The sequence below is a fragment of the Acinonyx jubatus genome, chromosome B2 (assembly GCF_027475565.1).
Source record: "Acinonyx jubatus isolate Ajub_Pintada_27869175 chromosome B2, VMU_Ajub_asm_v1.0, whole genome shotgun sequence".
Taxonomy (NCBI): domain Eukaryota; kingdom Metazoa; phylum Chordata; class Mammalia; order Carnivora; family Felidae; genus Acinonyx; species Acinonyx jubatus.
The window spans coordinates 139,473,999-139,501,407 of NC_069385.1; the positions used below are offsets into that span (position 1 = coordinate 139,473,999).

The 27,409-nt window shown below is 40.1% G+C and overlaps 1 long non-coding RNA gene across 1 annotated transcript in view; it reads left to right on the plus strand.

Moving 5' to 3' along the window:
• Window positions 1-361: 361 nt before the first annotated feature.
• The window catches only part of LOC113593948 (uncharacterized), a 42,379-nt gene continuing 15,331 nt past the window's right edge, over window positions 362-27,409 (plus strand). Inside the window, exon 1 of the long non-coding RNA XR_003414324.2 lies at window positions 362-18,995. This is a non-coding gene — a long non-coding RNA (uncharacterized LOC113593948). The remainder of the gene's footprint in view (window positions 18,996-27,409) is intronic.

Sequence of the window (27,409 nt, forward strand, 5' to 3'; positions counted from 1 at the left end):
GGATTCCACCTCTCTGGACTTGCCTTGTCACTCTCCTAATGGTGTCTTTGAATGAACATGTGTTTTGATTTTAATTTTTCCATTTTACCAAAATTTTCCTTTTTGAGTCCTATTTAAGAAATCACTTCCTATGTAAATTGCATGGAAATATTCTGTTACCTTCTAGGGGCCCTCAGGTTCTTACTTTTTTCATGTAGGTCTATAAGCCACTTTGAATTATTAATTATATTGATTTTCCTTCTATAAATATACACCTCACCCAACACCATTTATTGAAAATACAGTCCTTTCCCTCACTTCATTGCAGTGACACCTTTGTGATACTTTAGGAGACTGTATATTTCTGGGTCTATTTCTGGATTCTCTATTTTATTACACTGGTCGATTTGTCTGTCATTAAGTCAACACACACTGTCTTAATTATACAACTTTAGAATAAGTTTTGGTATCTGGTGGTGAGAATCCTCCATTCTTGTATTTTTTTTTCCCAAGACAGCATTTCATTTACATATATGTTTTTGAATAAACTTGACGACCCCACCACAACACAACAGCAACAACAAAACTTTCCGTGAACACGGAATATGCTTTTACCGATTTACATAATCTCTCATTTCCCTCCACAGTGTTGCTAGTTTTTAGTGCAGAGGTCTTGCACATCTGTCCTAGGTATTCGCCAACTTTTGAGCTATTGCAAATGGCTTTTGTTATCTTTAACTTTAGTTTTAAAAGGATTTGTTGCATTTGACCCATTTTGCCCATATCTTATCACTGAACTATTGAGTCTACTATAAAATACTCTATCTTAAGTAAAAGTGGAAAGTGAGACCTACTTAGACTACACGTAACTATTTTATTAACGGGATTCCCTTCGTACATATGAAAAGAGAAACCGGTGCTGCAGAGACACTAATTATATTTGCCCCATAGTGATCCTAAAGGCGATCATAAGAAAGGAAGCAAGGAGTTTTGAGAATTGCTCTTACCATGACACTGCGTGTGGCAATCTCAGCACAATTCAAAGTAAAGGTGTTACTGGACTGAATCAATAGCTATGATGAAGGTACAGAAAGTGGGCCCCAAACTGCCCCGCCGTGCAAAACTCCTTCAGTGCAAATGAGCCAAACTGCTAGTTATTTGTCTATTGTTCTATCATTACCTTGTGTGCGTCTGCCTCCAATAGAGGCTGTCAGATTCATGCACAGTTTGTGTCTTGTGAGGTGCCGTATCTCATCTGAGTGGTTCTTGTCAGTTGTGGAGCTAACTGCTTAGAGGATAAGAACAGGAAAAAAAATAGTACCCTGATTGACAGTGATCAGAGTAAGGTGATGGACTCTGGGGAGTGGGGAGACATGGACAGAAGACAACAGAGAATCATAAGGAATAAAAAGTTGCACACTAGATAGTCGAGTCCATCTGTCTTGTAACCTTGATTGGTGAGCCCCACATTTAAACAATAGAAATCTTATTACTCCTTTCTTCCTTGGCTAATGCATATGGAAAATCTGGATAATGCAACCAGTAAAATAAATTCTAGCCCAGGGAACACTCTTCCTTAAGCCCAGAAAAAGTAAATTTAATATGTAAATAAAATTTCCACCTACTTTTATGGATGCTTCTAACATTAGAAACAAATCCATGAGTTGTACAGAATAGGGTAATTCTCATCTTGCAGGGAAGGTGACACTCAGGGAAATTAATGGCCAATGCCTTCCTAAAGAGCTGGATTTCAGGACTTTTGGAGCTCACTCGAGAACTCTTTCATTAAAGCTATTTTGATATTTTAATTTTATTCCTCCTAGGATTGCCTCTTGGTATCCAAAGCATAAAAGTAGTGGTCTTCAAACGTTTCTGTAATGTACCCAGTGTCCACCTTTCTTCTTACACTATAAGCATTTGTCTACTTTTGACTATGTCACCATTTTCAAAGGAACCACCTTTGGGTAGTATCTTCCCTAGGCCTTTCATTCTGGCTTTTGCTCTGTCTCAGATCATATAGGATACAGAACAATGAAACAGTAACCCAACCACACGGAGGAAAGAATGTGGCTCTTTTTTGACAACAGAGCATAATTAGTGATACAAGCAAAGTGGCTAATTAGATTCAAAACAACTTCCTGAAATATCAAGAAGAAAAGATCGAAACGGAACCAAAGTGCAAATAAATACAATTCGAACTGATTCGTGCTCCAGGCTCCTGAAGCATTGAAGACGTCATTGAAAAGCTGAAGGCCTGTTCAGACAAATCTCACATTTTATTTTCCTTCCCACTGTCTTTGAGTTTCTTTAGTTTTTTTTTTTCCTCTTCTGAAATCAAATTAATAATATTTACTGAGTCAGAAGCTAAGTGAAGGCTGGGATGAAAAGCAGTACAACAAACAAAGCTGTGAGTCTGCATGTAATTTCTCAGTCTCCACTCTAGTTGCTAATAGTTATGTGATTTCTATAAAGTTGCATAACTTCTTACACCAGCCACCGACTCACCTCTACAATAAGAGTGTTTGGCCGGGATGTCATCTGGTTCCCCCAGGGAGCTCAAAGTTCCCACAATCTCTTGAACGAGTAGAGAGAAAAGAAATAGAGGCATAAAGGTAATGGACCCCTAAAATGGTTTGCAGTGGTTTGCCTCATTTGGACTTATTTATCCATTCCCAAAGCCTGGAGATGAAGTTTAAAGGCCATGTGCTGAAGGGATTTGGAGAAAAACTATTTTTAATATTTACATGAACTGTTTGAGAGATTATGTGGAATATAAAAATGTCTATGGCACAATCCTGTCACAGAGGAGCTGTACTCTCCATGGAGAAGACATGCTGTACAAATATGCGATAACGTTGCAAGAATCCAAATAAGCCTTAATGAAGTGCTAACACTCCCAAAGTGTAAACACTGGCCACTGTAGGAATTCAGAGATATATGGTCTACAACTGGAGAAGCATTGAAGATGATCTTGAAGGAGAGGCTCAGAGAATAAACTTCTAGATAGACAGATGTATAAAGAAGGCGGTGCCTACTGTTGACGGGAACAAGATAATCGAGGTGTTGGATGTGTAGACATGAAGGTGACATCTCCCAGGAAGAGTGAGAAGAAAGTCACCTTGGGTCAGAGGGACTGTTCACAGACCTAGTGGGAGGTAATATCAGAGAGGTCAGGGAACCTATTTGATAGATATCCAGGTTGAAGAAGATTGACTTCTGATATTAATGGGGAGCTAGTAATGGGAAAGGATTATGCGAGACACTGTAATCTTTCAGAAAGATCAAACAAGGGCCAGTGGAAGAATTGATGAATTGAAAGAAGAGAGGAACACTAAGGGTCAAGCAGGATATCTGTTGCAGTCATCAGGCAAAAGTGAGGACCTAGAGCAGTAAAATGGAGAAATCCAACATTGAAGGATCTTCCTGGCTCAAGTCTTCCTTTTTCTTTCCTCCTTTCCCTTCCTGATCTGAATAAGCCTCTGGGTAATGAGGTAATATAGATAAAATTGTAGTTTCACTCATCAAGCCTAAGAAATTATCCCAGCCCCTGCTGGTGGTCTTTGGTCAGATGACACAGAATTGATTTTGTAGCTTGTCTCATGGGGGCCTCTGGGAAAATGGCTCCTTCGGGTGACCTTTTGCTTTCACATGATTATGGAGATATGACCCAATCCCCATCCTTAGTTCAAAAAGAAAACAAATCCTCTTAATTACTTTGTTGGCTCCTCTCACTTCTTGATCTTGGCCAATTTTTTTCCAGGGTCTCCTTCTATCTGCTCTCCTCCCACGATAATATTCTTAGATGTTTTGTTCCCTTGGATCCAAAGACACACTCTTTATGCGGTGAAAAAGAGTAGATCTCACCAAAATCACTCTGGACTAGCTGTCCATAGCCCAGTGATAATCATTCCACTATCTAAAAGAAAAATGTGATTTTACCACAAACACTCCCATGATGATTCAGCCTTAACTCTTGCCAGAGGAAGACTGTGCCATTTTTTCCCCTCTCCTCAGCATGCAGGCTGCTGTGAAGAAGCATCTGCTGCCTAATTCTTTTCTATATTAGGATAAAAAGCTTTTTGGCTTGCTGATTTCAGGCCCTTAGGAAAAGAGAGAAAAGATTTTCTCATAACGTCTTTATTGTACAACCAATTGGTCTGTGTCCTGGGAACCCCAGGCACGTTTTCAGGGATGAGCCACAAGACCAATAGCTCAGAGACGATGGGGCTGAGAGCTGGACACGACGTGCTCACTCTGGGGGTACAGATGGTATCTATCAGCTAGAATTCTTCCACTGAGGTTGCTTTGACACCCAGACCACTTAACTGGCCTCTTATCGTATTTGGGAAGGCCAGCTTTTCCTAAAGATTACCCAGACACAGCTTTTGATCCTCATACTTCAAATAAGTGATTGAAGAGCCAGCTGAAAAAGAATGGGGTCTAGGAATAAAAATGCTCAAAGATGGATATGTCCTTGAGAATATGTCTGAAAAACACCTCAAGGAAAATACGTTGGAGGTGATATTTCCCAATCAGTTCCCTCCGTGCCCCACGGGGCCGCTTTTGATGAAAACAGTGGCTTGATGTTCTCATTACGATCCCTGCCCCAGATGTGGGGCTGGAAACCAGGGAAGGCTGTGGGGGAGCATGAACCTGATAAAGGCTGTTGGTTGGCCTATCTCTCTCGTGAGACGACCAGGTAGGAAAGCTCAGGGAAAGCACTTGTATCTTGCTCTCTGCCTGTCATCCTGCACTTTTCTGTGTGCCAGTGACCACGCTGGAAGCACTGGCCGACTGCATCACATCCCTGGATGCCGTTCAGAAGTGAACAGGGAGGCCCAAGATATCTCCTGGGAACCAGTCACATCTGCAGGGCTGTGAGCTGGGTTTTTCTTTTATTCTTGTCATAACGTAGTAATGATAATGATCGTCGTTGTTGTTGTTGCTATGATTGTCACATTGGTCCATTTGATGATGTCCTATCACACTTGGAATGGCCTCTTGGACATGGGTATATAGCGGCTGCACATGTTTGAGCCAGCAAATTCCCATATGTCATACTACTTGCAATTATTATTTAAGGACCAGAGAGAAGGCAGCCTCCTGTTTTTGCTCAGTAAACTGGATTTCAAAGCCAAAGTGAGGCATATCACAATCGAACGGACTAATTAAAAAAAAAAAAAAAAGTCAAGGTGATGGAGGAGGAAGAGTTTATTAAGTGATAAACATATGCTTCTCCACAAAGCCCCATACTTGATTCCTCCAGTCATAACATACCAGCTCTGAGTTTTAACAACGCAGCTCTCAAAAGACTTCCCTTTGGGTTGTGGGCAATTCATAGATTTCAGCTTCTTGCTCCCTGGTTGGGGTTGATGGGCCAGGGAACAATTTTTATTAGGTTTCAATGCATCTGCGGTGCTTAAATAAGAGACTGAAACAGGCACTCGTTCTGTGCTGTAGGGTGATAAGTTGCATTAATTTTTATTTTAGGCTGTCTCCAAACATGGCTTTTATAGACTAATAAAAAAGCAATTTTTATAAGTTCACAAAAAACAATGAGCACAGTCAGGCATAAATATCTTACAACCAGGGCCAGAGGAAAATTATGAACTAAAAAATCTGCTGAAAATGGCATAAAAAACATAGTATCTGGATGCTGCCTTCTTGAGGTAAATTACACTCTGACCTAAATGGAAGATTCTATGAGTGTAAATTTCCACTAGTGATTCCTCCCTGTTCTCATCTCTCTGTGGTCAGAACTCGGGCTCTGGACTCTTCACTAATTTATGCACATCCTATCCTTGAGGATCAACCTCAAAAACTCAGCTCTTTGGGGGAAATCCCACCCATTAATATCAGTTCTTACATCTCCATATACTTGTTTGGAACATACTAGGAAACACTAAAACCTTAATAGGAAATCTTTTAGCCAAATTACTCCATTGTCATATCTCTGGAGAGATAGTTTATACATGTCTGAGCAGAATCTCTCTGACAATAAAAAATATAAAGTGTACTTTGGACAACCATCTTATCCAAGCTATTTATGAAGGTGTTGAAATAGTGGCAGGGACTACGTTGTATACAATTATAATGTGTTTGTGAAATAAGTGATCTCAATTAATGTTTAATGTTATGTACCAACAGAGTTTTCCCAAAAGTTAAAAAAAAAAAAAAATCAGCGACTTTTCCAAATCTCTTGTTGACTTAGTGCCAAACATGCGATGACTCCAGATGACTGACAGGGGCTTTGGCTTTTGATTGGCCCGTCTGGGCTTACAGAGTTACCTCGTAAATTTAGGGCATAAATTATTGCTCTTCCTACTTCCATGAATTTCATGTTTCAGCCACACTTTTAGCCTGACGTGAACATTTTCCATCTTCATGGCATGCAAAAAAGGAAACGAAGCAGGTAGGAAACAAATAAAATATCCAGGAATTTTGTACTTAGACAAAATGTCTTCACTTTCTTAGGCCTTAAGTTGGTTAAACTTTCCTAAGGCTGTGCTCATTGTTGAGGTGTTTTGTTTGTTTATTTAAAAAAAAATTTTATTACATTGATTTAGTTTTGAGAGACAGAGCACGAGTGGGGGAGGGGCAGAGAGAGAATGAGACACAGAATCCGAGGCAGGCTCCAGGCTCCGAGCTGTCAGCGCAGAGCCCGATGCAGGGCTCGAACTCACAAACTGTGAGATCATGACCTGAGCTGAAGTCGGACGCTTAACCAACTGAGCCACCCAGGTGCCCCTTGTTTGTTTATTTTAGAAAAATAAAGGCAGAACCTAGAATTGAATTGGAGATCCTGCTCACAAGGGAATCCATGTACATGATATCTTTGTGTCTGACATTTTCTTCACTTTGTAGCCCTTAGTGAAAGCATATGGGAGGTGGGGGTGAAGAGTACTTGTTTGAAAACTGGCTTTATCTAGCAAGTGCATCATTTTACGTAAGTTGCATGTTTATTTTGAGAAGTTTTATAGGGATTTCTGGAGACTATAATTGTCTATACCATTTAAGGTGATAGTCGTAGCTGAAACTAACAAATTGAAGATCTCGATGGATTCACACAATAAAAGTTCACTTCTTATTCATATAAAAACCTAGCTAGCGTTTAAATTCCTGGTCAAGTGGATTTTCTCCAAGTACTAACTCCTGGCCCAGGCTCCTTCTGTTCTGTGGCTCCGACTTCAACAAATAGCTTCTAAGGACACAAACTTTTTAGCACCAAGTTGTGAAAGGCGAAGAGAAAAGAAGTGCTTCCTTCTCGCTAGATCAGGCCCAGAAGTACTATATCCCCTTGGCTGGAACTCATCTACATGGTCACACCTAACTTCAGCAGAGGCTTGGAAATGTAGTCTAGCTGTGTGTCCAAGAAAAACTAAAAATTGTTTTGGAATCTTCAAGCAACCTCAGCTCTAGACCTCAGCTCCAGACTTCAAGTTTGCCCTGATAATTTCACTGGAAGGAATGTGAGACCTGAATGAACATCAGAGTAAAGCTTCTAGGTGCCCACCTTAGAGGTATCAGTGATGATTCTGAGATTCCCCAAAAGCACAGCAATCATGCAGGGTCCCTCCCTGTGAGTCTTTTGTCAACCACACTCTACTACAGTCCCTGATTCATAGTCCATGCCACTCTAGAGATCGTCAGCTCTACATTACGGGGATTACATTTAAAAGATGGGATTCGTGTGCGCAGGTTTACATTTCAAGCCTTTGAAACCGAGTCTTTCTCATTTCCTTTTTTTCCTAATTTGGCATTGATTTTCTTCATGCTTGAATAAGCGTTTTAATTCTGCCAAGGTGGAAGTTCAAATTTGCAACATTTTTCATTTCAAAAACGAAAGCTAAAAACGTCTGATTAATTTTCAAGAGCTAGAAAAGGTTAGTTTTTTCCCACCCCCATATAACACAAAAATGGATGTGCTAATTTAGCTGAAATGTTATGAAATATGTACTATTGGGTTGAAACCAAGTATGGAAATTCCATGAACATTTCCCACTGTGATATCTCTTCAGAGACACCTGTTCACATCCTACCAAACAGATTTCTATTCCCATAATTAAAATGTAAATACATCCAATATCAGTAAAAGAAATTCACCTACAGATTTGGGGATGCCTTAGCTCTCTGAGCAAGTTTCATCCTTTGCAACAGCATCATGGATGAGTCTAGTAATGGAACAATACATCCTGCATGTATACATGAAGATGAGCAGTAACTGTTAGGATTCTCTTATGGTTATCTTCAATTAAGAATTTCAATCTACAATTACAGTATCACTAAAAATTTAAATTTTCTTCCACAAATACTTTCCAACAACCAACTAGCCTTACGAACACTTTGATTCTTAATGAAATGATTAGTACAAGGACAGTTGCATGTCAGATGTTGTCGAACTTTTTGGAAGCCAGTTTCCCACAGCATTTAAAGTTCTTGGAATTCCATTGATGATATTCTCACACTATGCATGCTCAAAAATTCACTGGCAACACACATCTGTGTTTACCCTTCTAATCATGACAATACCCACAGTACTTTTCATATTCCTAAAGGATTGAGTAATACCTTCAGAATCTTAGAAGACAAACATGACTTATGTTGGACCTGAAATTATCCTACCGCCCATAATAGGAAGAATCTAAAATTGGAAATCACTTACAAGCCGGCAGTAGAAGATTGTCAGAACTTCCTATTTCTGGCTCAAGGGTAAATTAATATGATAGAAGGATCTGCAAAGTAATGAAAGAAAAGATGTAGCCCTGGATATATTGGCCTTTGGAATATTTTTTTTTTTTTAGCTCTTCATCTGCCTTCCAAATCAATTCCGTTTGAATTAGGGAATTTTTTCAATATATGGAATACACATTCTTCTGCATCTTACTACATTTTTGACCACAACAAAAACACATGGAGGCAATCACAGGATGGGGGGAGGATCACCAATCTTCCCAAGTTGTGTAGAGGGGAAAAAATTCTCCACTCTTGATTAGCTTTCCTACTAGGGACTTAGAAAAGGAATATAGATACCAAACAGTTAATTCCCTACACCTCTGGAGTATAATCAGAATCAAAGGATCAGAAAGCACTTGAAACCAGACATAGTAAATACCTTTGTCACTATTCTTCCTACTCTCTTGGCTAATATCATCAATTAATCACATCACTCTTTCCTATTGGGCCCAGATATAAGTGAAGAATTGTTCTCAATGTAAAGTTTTAGGTATCTATTACCAGTAGACAGTTGATCCAAGTTGCAACTTAATATAAAAAAAAAAAAAAAAAAAACCTATTTGTCATTCCTAACATAGAAGATCCCTGGGCAGGAATGAGAGGTAAAGAAAAGTTACAGACAGCCGTGACTTTGAATCTCTCTATAGATTCAAATGGCCATATCTACAAGAGAAGTTATTTACATTATTTCTGAGGTTATTTCTTCTGGTCTGACTTTGCCTCAAGAAGCTTTTTAAATTTTTTTAAACGTTTTTTAATTAAAAAAACTGTTTTTGAAAGACAGAGAGAGACAGAGTGTGAGTAGGGGTGGGGAACGGACAGAGAGGGAGACACAGAACCCAAAATAGGCTCCAGGCTCTGAGCTGTCTGCCAGCACCCGATATGGTGCTGGAACCCATGACGTGAGATCATGACCTGAGCCAAAGTCAGATGCTCAACCAGCTGAGCTACCCAGGAGACCCCTTCTTTGCCTCCAGAAGCTTTTGAGGATTTTCTGGCAGGCACATCTGTGATGACCAAATGAAGGTCTGACAGAGACAGAAGTTGAACTTCCATTATCTACAGAGTACCTTTTCCCTCTCCAGAAGTCCCACCAGTCATCATGCTGTGGGACACGCAGGCTGTCAAATGTAGTAACCTCAAAAAACAAAACAAAACAAAACAAAACAACCAGACCAGGATAGCAACCATTATAACAGGGTAGGGGGACAAGATGAGGTTTTTAGTGGCTGATTTCTCTCTTCTGGGTCTTCAAAAACTAAAGTCTCTGCCGGCCCTTAGATTTTTAGTCATCTGGTTACCCACCGGGAATTCCTTCTGAATCACAGACAAAAACAACACATATACAAAAATGCATGGCTAGAAGCTCTTGTACTAATCTTAAATCTATCTTAGCTTTCTTACTCGCACTTATGCTGAATATCCTAAGTTTTAGTTTTTTAAAATCATGTTATGTTGTTTTCAAAAATCTTAAATCCTTTAGGGAACAAGGCAAGACATAAATACATAAAAATGAATTAACGTATAAATACAGCAAAATCTCCACCGCTAGTGTTCTTATATTTCACAGTCCACAAATCTTCCATAGAAGGTTAATATCTTCCAGAAATTGTATAATTGCTTTGCTGTTGTGTCTATTGCCAAAGAGGTCTGCTTTTCAAATTATCCAAGAGGCATATGTTGAAGTCATGCTAATATACCTAAGAATACCATCACTGATATTATCGATCTTACAGTTACATTTATCCGCTGGTGCCACGTCCTTCATTTGCACGTTTAAGATATTGTTAGACCTCTTTTTCCATGTGGACAAGCTAAAGATATCAAAAGTACTCCATATTTAACCAAAGTCTCAGAAAACACCAGAGGTACAAGAAGGTATAAGAAGTTGGTTCATGTCTCCAGGGATAAATAGTCCCTTGAGAGAAGACATTATTCTTTCTTTTTATTTATATCTGTGAAATCTTGCTTTTAACTTGACCATGCTGAAGAAAACAATGCTTCTCAGGCAGCTGATAGACTGTGAAATTAAGTTCAAGAAATCAGATCACTTGAAGGAGCAATCCTTATCCTTGAAAATGTTCTGTCATCACAGACTCAAAGAAATCTGGCTTTGGACCCATCCATCAGTTTTGTTTCCTCTCTTCATGTTTGCAAGTTAGTGGAAGAAACCGGTGGTTTTGCAATTGGCAGGAGAAAGGTCAAGTGAAAACAAAGCTTTCTTGCAGGCATTTTTGCTGGCTGTAGTGTCCTTTTCTCCTTTGAGTTTTCAATGCATTTCTAAGTTTTGAAAATATTTTCCTTTTGAAGCCTTCTCACCAAAGCTGTCAGCAGGATTTATGACAAATGTAACTCGTAGCAGACAAGAGCTGTTTCTTTATTTTACACCTGCCAGATGTATTGCCTTTTACTTGGGCATTTGTAACCATTGGTGGTTTCAACTATAATGTTGAAATGAACTAAGTTCCATGCTAAGAAGGAGCCTATTGTCTTGTTGACAAGAGGTGGCTTCTTATCATCCTACACAATAAAATTAAACCTGCTATCTGCTCTGTGCCCTATTTATGTGTCAGGTGCATGGCATACATTATTTCTAAGTCAAACAAAAACAACATGGAGCTATTATTATTATTGTCCTTATTGAATAGTTTCAAAAACCATGTCGGAGTAATTAAATAGCAATTAAATGGGTGACTGAAAACCAGACGGGAAATTAGAATTTAAACCCAGGAAAATATGAATTCAAAACTTGGATTCCATACCATAAAGCTTTGCCATAAATGTTCTCTGAATACATTTCACCCAGGCTTCAAGTGTTCAAAATACAATGTTTATACTAATGACATGTTATAGATCCCTTGAGGAGAGTCACCTTATAGTGCTCACATCTACTCATCTTTCAAGGAGAATAGAAAATGCCTAACTTCATGGAACAGTACACAGTGTTATATTTGGTTTGATCAGTTTTGTAATGAGCTGCTTCTGAGATCTTTGGTCATTTGAAGTGTTCAAAATGAACGCTATAATTCAGGAACCAGTGAAAATAAATCCACAAGTCTTACAGCAGGACATGTATGTGGCATTTTTCAAAACACAAATAAAAATGATTGCCAAATGTGATTGGCATATTAATAAAATCAGGCACCTTATTTGGACTTAAGTTATTTTCATTTTAATATTTTGTGAAATTTTTAAAGACATTTGAAGGAATTCTGCCTTTCATGCTTTGTTGAAATTTAAACAACTTTTTGGCACACGTACCTCAACTTTTATACTCTGTTATCTTTTGCTCCAATTTTGCCTTTTGTTTTGCATTTGTGAAATATGGTTTGATCCAATAACAATGATATGGAGCTTATATAAATATGTGTCTGTCGGGACACCTGTGTGGCTCAGTTGGTTAAGTGTCCAACTCTTGATTTCAGCTCCGGTCATGATCTCACGGTTTGTGAGATCAAGCTCCTTGTGGGGCTCTGTGCTGACAGCAGGGAGCCTACTTGGGATTCTCTCTCTCCCTCTCTCTCTATTCCTCCTCCACTCGCTTGCATGTTCCCTCTCTTTCCCCAAAATAAATAAACTTTATTTATTTATTTTTTTACGTTGATTTATTTTGAGAGGGAGGCCAGAGAGAGAGGGAGACACAGAATTTGAAGCAGGCTCCAGGCTCTAAGCTGTCAGCACAGAGCCCGACGCAGGGCTTGAACTCACCAACCGTGAGATCGTGACCTGAGGCGAAGTTGGACACTTCACCGACCGAGCCACCCAGGCTCCCCCCAAATTAATAAACTTTGAAAAAAGAAAAAAAGAAAAAGAATGTGTCTGTCAACTAGAAGCAACACTTTCCCAATGTAGTTTTCTTTTTACTTTTCATAGAACATTCTGGATCTTGAAAACTCTCACAAGGCAATAAAGAGATCTATATGCCAACTTAGAAATATGTTATTTCTGCTCATTTTTCTTACCCGATGCCCAGGCATATAAGAGCAAATAAACAAGTCTGATTTTCTGGATTCTGAGAATTGTCGCCTTTCAGTCCGTGTTGTAATTGTTCATTTATTTAGGTAAGAGCTATTTTTGAGTGCCTTGTGTATGTGCCAAGTACCCTATAGGCATGGGGGCTACGGCAGTGAAATTTAGAGCTACCTGAAATCAATGTGGTGAGGTTTGCAAAAGGGGAAAGATGGTGTGTGTTTTGAACCAATCTACTCGGGAGGACTGGAAGATCACAAACATCTTCCCTGAAGAAGTGATGATTGTGCAGAGAAATACAGGAATCGGCCAGATGGGAAGTGGCCAGGGAGGGATAGTCGGGCTCATAGTGCCATGAGCCACTTTTATGAGCGCCATTAGATGAAATAAGAAGCCAGTGCCTTCCCGTGTCTACAGCCCATTGCCAGTATTCGGGACATACTTCAGAAGACCATTTTGCCAATGTCTAAAATCAAACTTTTAGGGAACACTTTTTGGTGCTGTATTCCTTTCTTCCCATGCGATGCTTGTGTTTCAACTCTTGGCTAAGAGGAGAAAGCGAAGAGGATTAAAAGCCAGATGAGGTTTCTGCAGTGTGAGCGAGGAGGTATTTCAAGAACATTTCAAAGGAACGAGAATCATTTATTATTTCTTACCATGGGCATCGTGATACTCAATTTGATACTTAGTATATATCTATGAGATCGATATTTTTCCCATTGTTTTCTCCCAGGGAGAGAAAGAGGGCATGGGGTGGGTAAGTTTCTCATTCTGTATGAAGGAGAGCCAGAATCTGACACCAGCTGTCTCTTACTTAAGGTTCATGTTTTGTGGCTCTCCAGAGTAGCAAAGGCAGAGGTGGCTTATATGTTTGGGAACAGCGACAGTCCAATTTAACTAAAGGCAGCAAAGCTCACAGAAGATGAGGCTGGAAGGTAGAACATGGTCCGAGAAGTCTTGAAACAGATGGAATGGGTATCATCGTGTATCCACTCAAAGCCCACTTTCTTTCTAAGCAGGTAGCATCTCACCATCACTACCACATGAAGGGGTATCAGATCATTCCCAGCCAAAAGGGCTTCCTTATTTCTAAGAATCATTTCAATTCCTTTATCAGGAAATTGTTCAGTAACATAGACCAGAGCCAATCAGCACTCATCACGCCTCAGCACACTGGGAAGTTTTTAGGAATGGCGTGTGACTGAACGGGCATGACTGAGGTGGACCAGTGAGATGGCAGGAGGGACTTTAAGAGGTCATTGGAGAAAAAGATTTATTGATTAAAAAACGTAACTACTTCAAGAAATGTGAGGTCCAGAAGTGCCATAGTCATCTTAACCCCAGCCTGAAGGAGAACCCCACTAATGTCTGATCTAGTAAATGGGGATATTAATAAAACCACCTCATAGGGTTTGGGGAAGAATATATATCTTAGCATCTGACACTCAATAAATGGTAGTTTTATAATTATAAGTTAAGCCACAGTGAAAGCTTTATGGTTCTGATGAAGGGTGAAAATTTAGTAGTCGTATTTGACTTTAAGGATTTTAATCCTTACATTTAATACTTAATATAATAAGTCATGTTTCATGGTAGATTTGCTATGTTTGCTTCTTGTTTTATAAGAATCAGAGTCAGTAAATTGATCATTTCTCCAGATTTGGGGCAAGGCAAACAAATCGGGTGTGAAACTGATCACGATATAAAAACTTGCTAACCTGCATCAACTGGAATTGATATCCAGCTCAGGTTTCGTACTTCACAGCACTTGTGAACCAAAAAGAAAAGCAGACTTAACGTGAAATCAGATTAAATAAGAACTTAGGCCCGTTTCTGATTGCGAAGTTTCTACTTTCAGTTCCATAAATCACCTAGATCTGAAGCAATCAGAGTAACTAAGGCTAATATATGGAACTTCTCTCAATTGTCAATGGCATCCAAGAACAAGGTATTCGATGGCAGAATTCACTCCAGGGCAGAAATTGAAAGGGCGGGAGGAACACATTTCGTGAACTTCAGCAAAGGAAACGTGCATATTCATGCCATGATTCGGCAACTGAGTTTGTTTCCTGTCACAAAAAGACAGATATTGGAGGAGAAGGAGCAAAGTGCTAATGTATCCTGCTTTAAACTCTGGCATGAGTTTACTTATAGTTCATTATCTCGGCCCTGAAGAATGCTGTTCCAACATTGAACTTCTGTATTTTTCAAGTTTGTAATGGGAATAACAAGATAAAAAGAAGAACAATACTCTCTTACATTTGAACAATTGTTTTTCACTTTTTAAGTTTATTATTTTTTTTTGTTTGGAGACAGAGAGACAGAGAGAAAGAGGGGCAGAGAGAGACAGACAGAGAGAGAATCTCAAGCAGGCTCCACAATGTTAGTGCAGAGCCTGATGTAGGGCTTGAACCCACAAACTGTGAGATCATGACTGGTGCCCAAACCAAGGGTCAGATGCGTAACCAACCGAGCCAACCAGGTGCCCCCCAAAATTGTTTTTCATTTTTCTAGCATCATTTTTAAATTACTTTTTATAGCCTTAGTAGTGGCAGGAGTAGGAATAAAGGAAAAGATTGTGATTTTTATTATTAATTGCAAGTACTGTTAGCAATTGCTATAAAATCTGGTGTTAAATGTGTTTTTCATGAAATGTTTTTCATTTAATTTCGTGTCTTTTATTCATTTCATGTGTTGGAGGGGAACGTGCCCATTACTGCCACACGCCAACTCAAGTCATTGACAGATAAGAAGATGGGGTGGTAAGTGTGGAGAGTCCAAAATGTAGAAAAGAAGTCAGATATAGAAAAAGCAAAGAAAGAAAGGTCAGGGTCAACCAGCAAGCCAGAAGCACAAGTAACTGCTCTCAGGTGTGTTGGGGGTATAACTGCTGGCCGAGCCCCAACTCTGCCCCAAACGCCCAGTGCTGCTTGCACTGATGAATACTGATAAATTCAATATACTGTGCAGAGAGTGACTGTCTTTTTTATCTTGTCAAAATGCAACTGTAAAAGGGCAATTATAGAGAGAGCCGCCCTCCCCCTCCCAAAGAAGGAAATCCCTGAACTCACCTCCACAGCATCAAGCCCTACGAACCTTCCGGTAACTCTCAGCCTATTCTTGTTTACTTAGCCATGAAATTAGGCAGAAACAAAAAGCTGAGCAAAGCTTGCACCAGTGGTATTGCGTAGAGAGCCGCAGTCTGTTTAGGATGACCCCTAGCCACCCTCAATCCCTCCTGCCTGACACCTGCTCATACTGGCTTTAGAGTAATTATCTTCAAAGTGGGATCCTGCACCGGCTTGCTTATTAAATATGCAGATTCCCGGATTCTGATGGGCCGGGCATGGCCCTCACTTGCCGGTACTTTTGACAAGCACTTCAATTAATGTGTGAAATAAAGTTTTCTCTAAGTCCTTCTTCCATTTAACTACCCTTCCCAAATCTGCTCTTAGGTGGCTGTCAATCCATCTTTGAGGAGGTGTTAAAAATAACCACGGCGTTCACAGACATTATTTAAAGGAGTAACTCCTGCCAGGAACTTTGCGTTTTTTTTAAGGGTGTTTTCATTTTTTAAGCGATCTCCAAGAAGGCAAAATGTCTTTTGTTTTTGTTTTTGTCTTGATGAGAAGAAAGGAATTGTGATACTAATTTTTTTCAAGTTTATTTATTTATGAGAGACAGAACAGAGACAGGCAGAGAGAGAAGGAGAGAGAGAGAGAGAGAATCCCAAGCAGAGAACGTGGGGCTCGAACTCACAAACCGTGAGATCATGACCTGAGCTGAAACCAAGAGTCAGATGTTCAACTGACGGAACCATCCAGGCGCCCAGGAGCTGTCACACTAAAATGAAGATAGCTTTTGAAATGTGATGTGAGATATGCAAATGCTCCAATGATAAGTCTAAGATAATAATTACAACCAAGAATCACGGAACACACATTTACTACTTGTCATGTTCATTGTAAGTAATATTGCCAATTCTTATTACAAGCCATAGGAGAGGTAACATCCCCTTTTTAATGACGAGAAAACTGAAGGTTGAAGTGGTGAAATGCCTTGTTCCAAGTCCATACAGTTAACAGATGCCTAAATCAGAATTTTAATTTTCTGTGATTTTAGCCAAAGAACTCAGTCTCTTTCTATTAGATCCTACTTCTTTCTGCAAAACAGCGTTTCACAAAGTACACAGCAGACACCATCCTTAGAGAATTCCTGTGGCATCCATTTGGCTAAAGTTGCTGAGAACCCTAATTATTTTTTTGAATGATTAAAGCATTTTACATGTTTTGAGACATTTTTTTAATCAGATTTAGTGCTCCTGGGTTGAAAATGTGTCATTTTCATTAGTGCCCTGAGATTCTTTCTGCATCCAACTCTTTCCTGTTTGCTACTTTGGTCTCATTTCTATCACCTTTCAAAGAGCTGCCTGGCTGAGACTTATTATCATTATTATTTTTTTTAGGTTGCTTTCATTGCTATGAATCAACTCCAAGGAAAGGTTATGGATTTTCAGAGATGTGCAGGACGTGTGGAGATTTATTTGTATGATTCTTACTTATTGACAGGAGAATGTATTCCCAGGGTTTATCAACGTGTTCTGTTAGTTTGACATTTAGTTGAAAGTATTTGCTACTCTGATTCTCGAGGAGCGCAATCTCTTTCCTACCTTCCTCTCTCAGATATAACTGGAGAAGACCACCTACCTGCTACATCTAAACGCATTCATCCAACTAGTTCAGCTTGGGTTTGTTTTATTTTGTTTTTCTCCAGCGAGGATGCAAAGCTAAACATCTCAAAACCATCCGTCATGTTTGGGGATCTTAGACAGCAATTCTTTAAACTGAACATAACTTTTACTCAAAGACACGACCGGAAGGACTTTGTAGTCCTTTGGAAATGGTAAGTGTTCTTTAAGCAGTTACATGGAGAGAGGCACCATTTTGCATTGTGCAAGGTAAGTCAATGCAGATATAAACCGTACCCGATACTCGTCTTGGTACGTTCATTCTGTTTGCTGATCCTAGGCCTGCTCATCCTGAGATATATTCCTCTTTTCTCCCCTATCCCCTATGCCCCTTTGGCTATGTGTGGCCTGTAGTAGACCCAGGCAGGACCCTGTGGGAGGTGAGGAGAGGGAAAAGCCATGTATTTCTCCCCCCTTCTTCTTTGCCTCAGGCATGTCCACGGGCATTGGCTTGAAGCATGTCACCAGGTCCTGCGGGAGATATCTGCCATGACTCCAGCTTCTACCCAGTGGCCTGGTCCCTGGCCTCAGGGACCACCATTTTCTCTGTCTCTCCAGCCTATGAGTGAGAGTGGCTTCCTGCTGTTGAAATCTCTTGGGTTACCTCACTGTCTCTTGTTTGGTTTTTCAAGCTCCTCCATCACCTGTATGACCAATTCCCTGAGAGTAAATATTTGAACTGGTTTTGCATTTCAGATTAAACCCTGACCTATCCACCTCTATGCGTATAACATTCATCATACCATTAATAACATGTTTAAGGTTCTTTTACTGCCCTGTAATAGTGACACCCTAGAGTACTGGGAACAGTGCAACAAACCCAACTGTTGCCACAATTCATGATTGAATATTTGCTATTCTGTATTTTCGAGTGAGTAGAAGGAAATGTATTCTGCTGAAAGGATTTTTTAATTGCCATTTTAACCAGGCAGTAGCCCTTTCTATTTCTACTTAAAGGAACTCTTTTGGAAGAAAATAACACACCAGGTGTCTTTTAGGTTTTTTGTTTGCTTTTTGATAGTGTTCAAAGTTACTAAATCATCTAGTGAAAGAATTCTATTCCAGGTACATGCCAAATAACAATTTTCTATGCAAATCTCTTAAATATCTAAGCCAGTGCAAATATAAACACCCTATCAAGTGTTCTCATAACATCCACTTTATAAGATATGGACTAATTTATAAAACCGCTTCACCTACATTCAAAAAATTAATAGTATATTTTGTGTTTCTACAAAGTGCAAAAGAGGGTCAAAATTACTTTTTCCACATGGCAGTCTGAATATAGGAAAACTAACCTAGAGACCCCCACAGGTTGGCTGAACACTACTTTATTCAGCCAGGGGTGCTGCTGGGGGGAGAAACCAGTCCTAGCTCTGGTCCCACAGTGACACAGACGAAGCTGTTTTCCTCTAGACCCTGTTTCCTTTTATTCCTATTTGCACAACTAAACTATATTTATAGCTTCCATTGCAGATCGACGAGGTCATGTATCTGAGTTCTGGCCAACAGAATGTGGAAGAAAGTGGTATCCTCCCCCTTCAGACTGGTTCTTAGAAACTTCCTGGTATGTTTCCATTTGTGTTTGATTTTCTTTCCTTTTGTCAAGGGGAAATAATATAATTGAAGAATCCGGGCTGGGTTCCTGAACGACTGTGTGGAGCAGAGGGCCCCACGTTTCCCAAAGGCTGGTATGCACTGGACTGCGATGTGTGGGCAAATTTGCTTTTGCTCTGATGAGTCACTGAAATGTCAAGGTTAGAGTAGCAAGTGTTTACTTTGATTAGCACACAGATAAATTAAGCCCTGGCAGAACAAAACTTCAGAGATACACTATTAAGCTGAGATCTAAATTTTTTCCTTTTGGATTCTTTTTACTACCTCATCCATTTTTTCCTCTCTTTTTCCTTCTTCTGATTTCCCTATGTTCATTTAATATGGAAAATAGGCTCTGTCGAAATATAAATTAAGCAGGGCATACTGCCAAAGGCTTGTCTTATGGTGTGCCTTGAGGCTTTAACTTGTATTTTATTTTCCATAGCTATAGCAAAAAAAAAACCCAAAAAACAAAAAAACAAAACAAAAAAAAACCTTTTTGTTGGTCTTTTGAGGGGAGCAAATATCCGGGATTTGCCCCACCTTCTTGCCAAGCTGGACAAAAGACTGGCTCTATGTTTATAGCTGTTAGGTTTTTCTACAAGGGCCATCAATCTCCTTTCTTTTGCAAGAAAAAAGGCATGAAGGAACTCTTTTTATTAGGACCTTAAAAAAAAAAAAGATCAAGGGTTGGCAGGACCTGAGGACAGAATAGGAAAAAAAAATAGGCTCAGGATACTTGGAGATATTCTAAGACCACGGGCAGGATGAAGCAAATAGACCAAATGAAGTATGCAGGGGTGTCTCCACATAAGTGCTCAGGACCAGTGGACGGACTGCTATCAGGACCTATCTCATACTTTGCCCCATGCTTTCCGAATAGTTGACTAAACCTCATGTGAAATTCCACCTTGGATGTCCCAAGCCACGACATATACTTTGTCCCAAAATTAGCCCCAGAATGACAAGCACTTAATTTTACAAACTTTGGTCCAGAAATGGTCGCTATCGTCTTGAATTTCTATAAGAACCTCAGGGAAAAGGCAGATGCTCTTGTTTTGTGTTTGTCTCAGCCTATCCACAATAGATACCCTGACTAGGAATGCCTGGGGACACTCATTTGGGTCATACTACCTGTGGGAGTATGGTGAGTGCCCCCCTCCCCCAATCCAGAACTTTGAACAAGCAGTGTTTGTCACTCACAATTCCCTGAGACTACACAGCACATGTGGGCCACTCAGGGAAGTAATGGGGAGAGAGAGAGTGTGTGTGGACTTGGGGTTCTGCCTGTATTAGGATTGAGGGTGAAATGCCTAGGATTTTACAGGTTTACTCTTGATTGGTGAATGTAAAACCTAAGAGTGGGAATTAAGGCACGGGTCACTTACCTAGATTACCTGGGGCTTTCTAAAAGGGGAACTTCCTGGGTAGGCTGCCTGGCTCTTATCTAGGTGCCTGGCTGACAATGTGTTTATCTGAGATGGATGTCCTTGAGGTGGATGGCTCAGCAATCAAAAGCTTAATGTCAGGCACTTGCACAACAATCAAAAATGCTTGTCCTCAGGCACTTAACACTATAGCCCTTCATCTAATAGATGAAGAGTCTGAGAAGCAGCCTAAGGTAAGTTCACCAATACCACATAGGAAGCCAAAGCGTCATCTGGAATTTACAATCAGGCCATCTTGTATCATATGACTTCTATGTTTTATGTAACTTTCTCATTTTCCAAAACACTTTTCTTCTGTCCCAGCAAAGGAAAACAGAAAGAGAACAACTTTCTCTTTCTGTTTCCTCTTCCTTCCTTCCCTCCTTCCTCCTTCCTTCCTTCCTTCCTTCCTTCCTTCCTTCCTTCCTTCCTAAAAGTTCATGAATGACAGTTAAAATTCAGGATAATGGTATTTCATCCACCCCTTTTTTAATATAAAAATCAAATTTGATCTGCTGCTTGGCTCTGTATTTTTTACAGAAGCACCTAGGGCCCAATTCTTTTGTAAATAGTTGCATAAAACAAAAAGAGTACCATACTCCACTGTATATTAGTTCTTTGAACAGCAATAAGACACAGGAAATAAAAGAAACCATAGAATACTTCTACAGCAAAATAAGCATTTGGCTCCATTATTAGAAATCAAAAGAACATGTTTTCAGTAAAATTCACTGAATAATAAAGGAAAACCATGAAAATACAAAAAAAAAAAAAAAAGAACAAAATGCTTAGCCTTGATTCTCTTACATACAAATATTTTAGTTACATATTTCTCTTATAAAAATAAAGTATGCTTATCTGTAGACAGTTTGGAAAAGGGCCAAGAATATAAAGAATAAAATAAAAATCACCTATTATTCTAAGGATCATCGGTATTAACATATTGTTATATTTTCTCCTAATCATTTCTTGGCATATTAAACATATGTATAGTTATATATGTGTATTTCAGACATCCTATATTTAAAATAGTCCATGTTCCCTTTTTAAAAATGTAACACCGTGTATTATTTGCCCCAATAATACTCAAAGTTCTTTTCAAGCATTATTATTAGTCATAAATGATATTGCCTAGTCACACTATGACTATGTGCTTCATTATTTCCTTATTGAAAGGCATAAACTACCAAATTTTAGTACTACTAATGTCATGCTACACCTATTTCCTGTTACTGGATTCTTAGTAAGTTTTTGCACTCTGATGAAGAGGACAGAAAAGTAGCAAGCCACCAATCAGAGTCAGAGCTAAATACGACTTTCACTGATTTTATGGAGGATGCACTTAGTCAAGCACTCATTCATTCAAGTACTTTTTAAAATAACTACTCTTTTTTGGGGGGGGCATGGTTCTAGTTGGGATATGTCAGTAGGAAAAAAATTATAAACAACTCTGGCTTCATGGAGCTTGGGTCCCAGTGTTCTCATTTATTAAGGTAGAGGAAAGAAGAATAGAAACGGTGTTTTGTGAGGGTTGTTTTTGTGGGGGGCGGGGGGGGGTGGGGGCAGAAAGCTGGCAAAGTTGAGTAAAATTCTGCTTCGAAGATGTTGGGTTTGTGGTGCCAGTGACGTATGCAGGCAGAGATTCACTGAAGGAGCGGAGAAATGAGTCTGGGCTAAAGATGTTGACTTGGGACTCCTCAGCATTCATGCAGGTGGAGTGGACACCAGGGGAGCAAATGTAATCACCCAGGAGAAAATGCTGACTGAGAATTACTGAAAGTGTAGGACTTGACCCCTATGGAACACCAACATTTTAAAAAGAGGCATTTGCCAAAACAATGGAAAGAGAAAAGAAGGAAACTACTAAAATTGTGTAGCCATGGAGCCAAGGGAAATGTATTGCCAGATAAAGGGAATAGACAACGCTAACCCTTCTGAGAAATCCACCAAAATGAAGAGTGACAAGTACACGTTGCATTTGGAAACATGAAGTTCTTTACCAACACAGATTAGAAATACCACTCGCACAGAGGCTACAAAACGTTTTTAATCTCTTGTCTCTATTGTCCTTCATTTTAGCTACTCCTTTCTGTGGCCACACCTCACAATTATGTTTTGATTTGTTACTGTGCCATTCCTGAAATCATAAAGTCAGACATTACATTCTGTGCCCATAAACATCATTTCTCCAATCTCACGCATCAAATGCGTCCAACATACACAGCTACTTGACATTAGGCCTTTCAGCAAATATACTCCTTTTCCTTATATCCATTAGCCCTTTCCATTCCACAGTCCACATTCTCCCAAGAACCCGGCACAACTTTGACTTAGGAAAACACGAACATTTTGGAGACATTGATCCTGTGACAATGTGCCCCCACTTGGAAACAACGGAAATGTTAGACTCAACATAAAAACATGATACATTCTATTCTTACAATTTTTGGGGGGGGAGGCGCCTGGGTGGCTCAGTTCGTCTGACTTCGGCTCAGGTCACTATCTCGCGGTCCGTGAGTTCAAGCCCCGCGTCGGGCTCTGGGCTGATGGCTTGGAGCCTGGAGCCTGCTTCCGATTCTGTGTCTCCCTCTCTCTCTGCCCCTCCTCTGTTCATGGTCTGTCTCTCTCTGTCTCAAAAATAAATAAACATTAAAAAAAAAATTAAAAAAAAATTTTTAAACAAGTGAGAGACGACATCTAGCAAATCTCCTTAATTATAAAACGCATCAAGAGGTGTATCTGTGGTTCCACAGTTGAAGGTATAACTGAGTTTCCATGAAAATTGCTCAACCCTTTTGAGATATCCATTTTAAAAAGCCCACCTACTTGCCTGAAATTGCTACTTATTCAATTTAAAAATCCACTTAAAAATCTTCTATAGAGAGATAAGATCTGAATCAATGGAAAGAAGAATGATTAGGCTGGATGGCTGTTGTCTTTGAGTTTCTCCCACATTTTGAGATAGGGATTTAAGTGTGAGTGGTTTATTTGGGTGTGACACTAGGAAACAACAATTGAGGGAAATAGGGTTGGGGGGGGGGGACAGTGAGACAGAGAAATAGAGGCAGCCAATAAGTGGTGTGCTATTATACCAATTAACCTATTGTCTGGAGTTTAGTCCTACTGGGAACTCAGGGATTCAATGTAGAACATGTGAGTCAGAGTTACCCCACCTCTCCCTTGCCCCCAGGAAGGAGCTGGAGTATTTATATTTGCTAATAATCCTCAGTTAGCAGGGCCCCATTGGTAGTGATGGAAGGGTGGGTAGGGGAGGAAGGAGAGGAGAGACAGAAAAGGCTTCAAGAACAGCAGACATCATACATGACAATGCAAAGGCAGCCTTTGCTCCAGCCTATCCAAAGATGCGCTCTGGTAGCTCTAACATTTTATCTCCAAGGTATAGGACTCTATAAAATTGTATGGGCTCCTATTTTAGGAAAGCGTTTTGTTTAAAAATTGTTATTTGAATTTGAAAAGTTCTAGATGAATGATATTCAAATTGTTCCCAGTTATGTTAATCAGCATACTCCTTTTCTGCTGAATTTGATTCAAATAAACCAACATGGGGACTGTGGGTTCCGTGTAATGATATAACCCAGTAGAAAGAGATGCACCCACATGCAGATGGTTAAATAAGACCTAACATGAGAGTTGGATCTTGTTCTCCTCATTTTGTTCTCTTTACCTCTCCTTTAACAACATAGGGTAGCTTTATTCTAGCATAAAAACCCCTACATTCCAATAACTTAACATATCAAAGGGTTATTTTTCAACCACACCATGTCCATTATGGACATGAATCTCTGCTCTGTATAGTTATTTGTGGACCCACACTGATAAGGGGTCCATAATCTCATAGCTGCACCCTGTGCAAGAGGCAGCCTTTTTAATCGCAGTAGCAAGGGAAGGGAGTAGGGAGAACCACACATGGGTTTCCTTTGTTTCAACTCAGAGGAGACAAATTATTTTTGCCCGCATTGGCCAGAACTATTCACAATGCAGCGCCTAACTCACGGCACTGAGGAATGTGAGGGGGCAAAGAGAATATGTGATGATCATTATTATTTTTGGCACACCTACCAAATAGAGGACACCTTGACGATCATCCACAGGGGTTTTCTAAATGAGCACTTCAGAATTCTGGTGCTCCCAGCATCCGCTAGGAACTCTTAAGGGTAGAACAGTCATTCTCTCCCCATCCCATGTTAATCAAAACAGCCCTTTCTTCAGTATTTTCTCCATATTGATGTTCCTCATAAGAATTTGTTTGAAGAAAGGACTCTGTAGCTTTAAAAAAAAGTTGGAATACAGCAAATATAGCCCTACTTTTTCCTTTTTAAGATAAGAAAAACTGAAACCCACTGATACAGAGTTTTTAAGGTCATGCAGCTGGTTAGAAGACCTTGACCCAGAAGCTTGCTAGGACACCGTCCGCTTTGACATTATGCCCCAATAGACTCCTCACTGTTGGGAAAACCTTTTCTCTAAGATGTTTGTCAGGAGTATCGGGAAAACTTAAGAAGTGATTTGAGAAAAGAAAAATGAAAGAAGAAAAGAAATCAGGAGAGAGGCAGATGGGGGGAAAAACAGTTTTGGCAAAGTGAAAAAGGGATAAAGTGAGAGACCCAGAGAGAGAGAGAGGTGCATGAGGTGTGAAGAGGCTGGGAGCCCAAATGAGAGAGCCACTCAGTCTAGACTCCAGATGTGAGTACACGGCTTCAGTGACTTCAGTACTGGACTCTGCAAATACTTCTGCCAGATGTCATGGCTGAGCTACAAATCCTTGGATGCGTGACAGAATTGGCTGTTGTTCTGTTCAATGTTTTGCTTCTTTGTGTGTGACTGGTCATTCTGCTGGCTGCTCTAAGGTTGTAACACCAGATAATGGCTTCAATCCTAAAGTCAGCATTTTGGCTGTCTTCAAAGAAGGGAAGCAGAGCCCTGGAGCCCTGTTGAATGTCCCGAGGCAGATTGGTGAACTTGGACCAGCATGTATGGTCACATTCCCACATGGGGATCCATCTCACCCCAAGAAAGGCAAAAACTGTGGAGAGACACAGAGTAAATAAAATAGAAAGAAGCTACTGCTTGTCGGCAGAGGACTTCGGGTAAATTGCCTTATCTTTCTGGGACTCCGTTTCCTCAGAAGGATTTAATTAAATGGTCTCTAGTTTCCATTGGAACATTGACAATTCATAATCTTATAAAATGGCACCACAAAGAGCGATAAACAAGAAAGCCGTGTCCCTTCCGAGCTGATATGATAGAACATCAAAAAGCGAAACGCTCTGCTTTGTTAAATAAACAAGGTAAAAACTTGCATTTGCTTTCTTCGAGTAAGCAACTTGTAGAATCTGGTGATGAGTTTAACAGTGAGAACTAAGACGGAGCGGCTCTACGGGCAGAGACTAGTTCTGCAGAAAGGAAAGTATTAAAGGGCCGGCCCTAGGCAACCATTGAGAAGTCAACAGAATTTGTGTTTCTGATTCTGCCAACACTGTTCCATTCTTAAAACAGTGTGTGGCTTCTGCTGCACGCCACGGCCTAGGGATTTGATGGCAGGGGAGACAGCTTGGTCTTGACCCCCATAAGGCCTGTGATACAATGGTGGTCATAGGCAATTAAGCTGAGCTACAGTGCAGTGCCCTAGGGACAATTACAGGGGGGCAGATATGGAGGATGGGGTGAGACAGGCATGCAGACCAGGCGTGGAAGAGCCGGGATCAGTGGAAGAAGTGCATTTAAAGCTGAGCCCTGTCAGAAAGGTAAGGAATAGTCAAAGAGGTGGAGAAGACTGGTTCAAGGCAACCACTAAGACTCGTTCAGGAAACTGGAAGTAATGCATTATGACTCTGCCACTGTTGCCTGTGTGCACGTGACTGCGCTGCCGAATCTTCCTGAGCCTCAACTCTCCCATCCGCAAAATGGAACAGTAACAGGATGCACAGATATATAGATACACACACACACACACACACACACACACACACTGTCTACATATATACACACTTTCTACACATATATATACACTTTCTATATATATAAATACACACACACACACACACACACACTTTCTACAGAGCTTACCCCACAAGTGGTGCCCAAAAGATGATAGCAAATCACAATACACAGTATGGGATTTGGAAAGGACAACAAGGGAATCAAAATTTTGCCTAAGTTTCTAAGTTTGGGGAGTGGTTAAATGGTGTTGCCACTCACTCATTTAAGGAATATCAGAAGAGAAGGCAGATGGGGGCAAGGGTAATGAGATAGTAGATTCAAGGAGAAAGATCTGGGCTGAGATGCACGCTCAACTTAACACACGTCTGATACAAAAATAATGCCCCCATTCCACTTTTCATTGTCTCATGTTGTCCTTCTGGAAAAACCCCTTTTCTTTCATCTATGTTGCTCTCTCCCATACATGTCAACTCCTAAATTATTAGCTGCTAAAGAACTATATTTTAATAGTGAGAAATTGAAGATGTTAAGAACCCTGACATTCTTTCATGACCCTAAGAAGCCGGGCACCAGGACAGTGTGAAATCTGAGGATCACCTGGGGGTGAGCTCTTTGGCTGAGCTGGACAGGCTATACAGACAGCCAACGTCTCCAGCAGTATTTTCTGAAAAGAAAATGGTGGTGGGTTAATAGGAGGCAGCAGACATATTTGCTGAAGTGAATACCTAAGATTTTCCTGACATTTCTTCCTACCCAATAAATCAAATTAGCTACAAAACATCATCAGTGTAGCAAACCTTCCCCGCCCCTTCTTTTCTGTTTTTCATTTCAAATTAATATCAGATGAAACAATTAATGCCTTTCAGAGCATTTTCCAGATCAAAAACACACACTACTCACATGACAAAATTGGCATTTAAGGAGGAAAAAAAACAACTTTACTTAATGCAAAACTTAACTGAAAAATTCAAAGGCTGCCAACTGGGCAGGAAATTAA